Here is a 4,498-nt window from a genome sequence, read left to right as displayed (position 1 = left end):
TGCAGATTGTAAAAACTTAATTTCTGAGTGGCATACACTTCTGCTGTAAGATTATGTCATTTTCAAATCATTGAAACAAATCAGTTACCAGAATGTTATCCTAAAAAGATTTCCAGAACATATTTAGGAGTGGTCTAGAATGCTTACAGTTCATTTATAATGAAGTGATTTGGGGTATATATTTGGAAGTATACAAGGGCCACTGGTAACTGATACAAGGCCTTTTAGCTACATGAATTTTATGTACTCTAGTCAAGGCTATGGTTTTTCCAGTAGTTATGTATGGATGTGAGAGTTGAACTATAAAGAAAGCTGAGGGCTGAAGAATTGATGCTTTTGAACTGTGGTGTTGGAGAAGACTCTTGAGAGTCCCTTGGACTGCAAGGCGATCCAACCAGTCCATCCTAAAGGAGATCAGCCCTGGGTGACTGATGTTGAAGCTGAAACTCCAATACTTTGGCCACCTGATGCAGAGAGCTGACTCATTTGAAAAGACCCTGATGCTGGGAGGGATTGAGGGCAGGAGGAGGAGATGACAGAGGATGAGATGGTTGGATGGCATCACCGACTCAATGGATATGGGTTTGGGTTTGGGTGAACTCCGGGAGTTGGTGACGGACAGGGAGGCCTGGCGTGCTGCGGTTCATGGGGTCGCAAAGAGTTGGACACGACTGAGCGACTGAACTGAACTGAGGTGCCTTTCAAATTTCAACCACTTCCCCTTTCAGAGCAAACATTACTTATTAAGAGTAAAACAAGGACCAAGAGTAGCCCCTCTGAGGTGACAATGTAACCCGAACAAAGGGAAGGACGTGGTGACCGCGGGTCGGGAGAATGGCAGTTTTCCTTCCTAGATTGGTATACACCTAGGAGAAAAAGCTTCCTTGGAAGCTGCTTATACAGAAACACAATCAGTTTCCTGGCAGACACCCAAATGAAAATTACTTCAAGATAAAAATAATGTATCCCAAAGAAAACATACATGGAGGCCCTGTCTCTAGCTTTTAAAGACTACAATTAAAACCCTAAGTCTGCAACTTGAGAAACAATACCCTTTAAACCTGCTATCACTTTAATTCCATGGAATACACTGTTTATGTATCTATTTTACTACTTACTACCTACATCAAGACCTTTTCCCATTTTTTAAAATTTAAATTTTATTAAGAAATATACATACAAAAGCACATACACATACAGTTTAAAAAAGAAACCACCCACCCAGCTTCAATAATCACCACCAGCTCTTCTGAAGGATCCTTCTTGCCCTTCATGATCTCCCTCCAATACACTGAATTGTGTTAAATCATTTCCTTGCTTTCCATTTATCATGTATTTATGGACTGGTTTTGACTTTCACAGAAAAGGAATTGGATTATTCTTCTGCAACTTGCTTTTTTGACCAGAGACTCATCCATGTTCACATGTGTAGCTGCAGTTCAGTCTGACTTCTCGGAATTCCACTACAGGAATATACCACATATTTGTCCCCTGGTCTGTTGGACATTTCAAGTCTTTCCAGTTTGTTTTTGCTTCCTTTCCTCCTATTACAAATGATGCTGTTATGACATTTTTACATCCATCCCCTGGCACACATGCATAAATGTTTCCCTAGGGTATGTACCTAGTGATGGAACAGCCAGAAGAAGTTACAGCACAGTTGTACCCAACTGTTTTCTGAAGCTGTTGTTCCTAAACATTTTTAAAGCTGATGACAACTGATCTATTTGGGATGGCCATGGGGAAGAAACAGATCAACTATGAAACTCAAACTGCATTTTTAAATTAGGAAATTAAAAAATCTAATACAATGAAAAATACATTTAGTTCTTTTACTGAAATGGACTTTTGAAACTACATTTTTTAACTTAAAATTGCTATCTCCTATGTCCCAAATGTTTCTAAGTACACTGAGTGTAAACAGCAAGATTCAAAAAATATGCTGTACTACGATATATTTTAAAAGATTCATACATATAAATGATTCCATCCCCCACCACCCACCTCCCCACAAAAACCACTTGGAAAAATAATTAACACTAGTAGCTCCTGGACAGGAAGAGCAGGAGCAGAAGAGACATATCATAAAACACTTCTGTCGTTTTTCCAAACCACACACAGGTCTGTCATACAAAATTCTTAAAAAGCAGTCACCTGGGGATTTTTTCATAAACTAAAAATCAGTCCAAACTCAAACCTGAAAACCAACCCTGCAGGAAGTCCCACCCCACACAAAATATACACAAGTTCAAGTATTTTTCATTTTATGCACATTTAAAAAATACTCACACAGCTCATCTACAACACATTTTTGAAAGCACAGAACAGACACAGTTAAAAACACTTCCATCCTAAATTGTTCAGTTTTAACATCTCTAAACATTTTTGATCAAGTGACTGAACCCAACCCACATGTGGTCCAAGTGTCCTCACACCTTATACACATGGCTGTGACACTATACTGAAGAAACCAGGCAGATCACCTGCAGGCAAATAATGTTATACAAGGAAAGGAAGTGTCTCTAGGCTGGGCAACATAACTAGCTCAAGAAGGCAAGAAAGATGTTTTAATTCAACTTGAAAAATTATTGTATTATGATCTGTTTGAAGAAAAGATGTCTTAACAAAAAGGGTGAAGGTGAGTGTCACTACCCTACAAAAAGGAGGATGCCAGAACAGCAATTACCAGGCTCCCACCAGACCAGTGTAAACTCAAGTTTATCCAATTTATTTAACTTAAATTAAATTAAATTTTAAGTCTTTTAGTGATACATGCAGAAACATTTGTAAATTAAGTATGTCTGAGACTTGCCTGAAAATAACAGGGACATGGGACACACACACAGAGTAAGAATGGTCACTGAACCTTAATGGTGATGAACTTTAATGAGTTAACTACACTGTCCTACTTTTGCGTCTTAAATTTTCCAAAATAAAAAAAGTTTTAAAAACTGATTGCTGCTTGCAGTCTTACCAAGTAATCTTCTGGTTAGTAAAAGTCGGCTTCCCCTAAAGGCTTTTCAAAGAGAAATACGCATGAAGCAACTGACAACTTTTTGGTCTGCACCAGAGAAATGTGTATTTTTCAATGTAAATAAGCACATGACCACTACATGGGATTCTTGTGAATTTGGTTAGTAAGAATAATTTCCTTGAGCCTAATTAATTTTGGGTGTTGGATGTGACCCTATTTCTAGATCTCCACAACCTTTAGTCATAGACCCCTCAAGTGACCAGGCCTCTCCCAATTTCATATTTACTTCATCAGTGATCCATACAGATGAAGATGATGAAGACTTCATAAACTCATTTACTGTACTTCATTAAAATACATTAGTGAATGATTCTACATGAGGCAGAAGAGAACAAACTTGGCATTTTAATACCCGATTTAATACCTTAATGACTAAGTATCTTAATACTTAAATAAATTTCTTCTGTTTCCTGTTTTTCTTAATACTCAGTAATAGAAACTGGTAAACTATCACTTTATGACCTTTATTCTATAACCATATCTTGTCAAACTACACAAAGCAGTGCTTGGGAGGTGGCTGACTTTGTGTTAGACTATTTTCCCATCTTTATTTTTCACAAATTCAGAGATAATCCATCTATCTCCATCTAGGTAAGCCAAGAGTGCTGTCCCCACAGCATTATTTCATACACAGCCTCTGAAGCGTCATTATTTTCCAAAGCTTGGTGGAGGGCATTTTAGTAAATCCTGTAGCCTATGATTATGCCTATTAGAACAACTACAGTGGCATAAAGTGAGGCAGTGGACTATGAGGTGGAGACCTAGATTCCACGTGCTAATTTCTCCATCAACACGAAGCCCTAAGATATCACGTAAGTCATTTAACGTTCCAACTCAAGTTTCTCTACCTATAAACTGACACCAACATTTGAAAACTATAAATCATGAAGAACTGTGATTTATATGAACTATGACACATGCAGCTGGAGCTAATAATACTTTTATACAATCAACAAGCTGGCTATAGGTAGAAATGTGCTGCCAAATTTGCCATACATGACCCCCCACACACACTCCCATTACCTTAAACATTTTTAAAAAATCCTTGTTTGATGTGATACACTCCATACACAGAAATAAATATATTTATAGTAAGACCAGGTTAAAAAAATCTTGATACAGGATTTCTAAGACAAAAAAACAGCTGAAAGTGTCTGAATGTTTTTCTACATCATTATTTCACAGCTAGAGGATGATAGAGTTTGTCAGAAGGATATTTTGAATTTTCTACTACTAAAGAAATCTCTCAGGGATGTAAAAATATATTCCAGTTCATTGTATATCTTCGTTATTAAAAGCAAAATCCAAATGTATTCATAACTACTAAAAATTGAAGCACCATTATTTAAAACATTTAAACTGTGGAAATTCTATAAAAATTAGTCTTAAACAGAACAAATCAGATAAAACTGTACACCAAGATCTCTAGTAACAGCGTATCTCATATTTAAAACAAGGGACTAG

The sequence above is a fragment of the Bubalus bubalis genome, chromosome 3 (genome assembly GCF_019923935.1).
Source record: "Bubalus bubalis isolate 160015118507 breed Murrah chromosome 3, NDDB_SH_1, whole genome shotgun sequence".
Classification (NCBI taxonomy): Eukaryota; Metazoa; Chordata; class Mammalia; order Artiodactyla; family Bovidae; genus Bubalus; species Bubalus bubalis.
The sequence above is the reverse complement of the archived record's forward strand: the minus strand, read 5'-3'. Positions refer to the sequence as shown.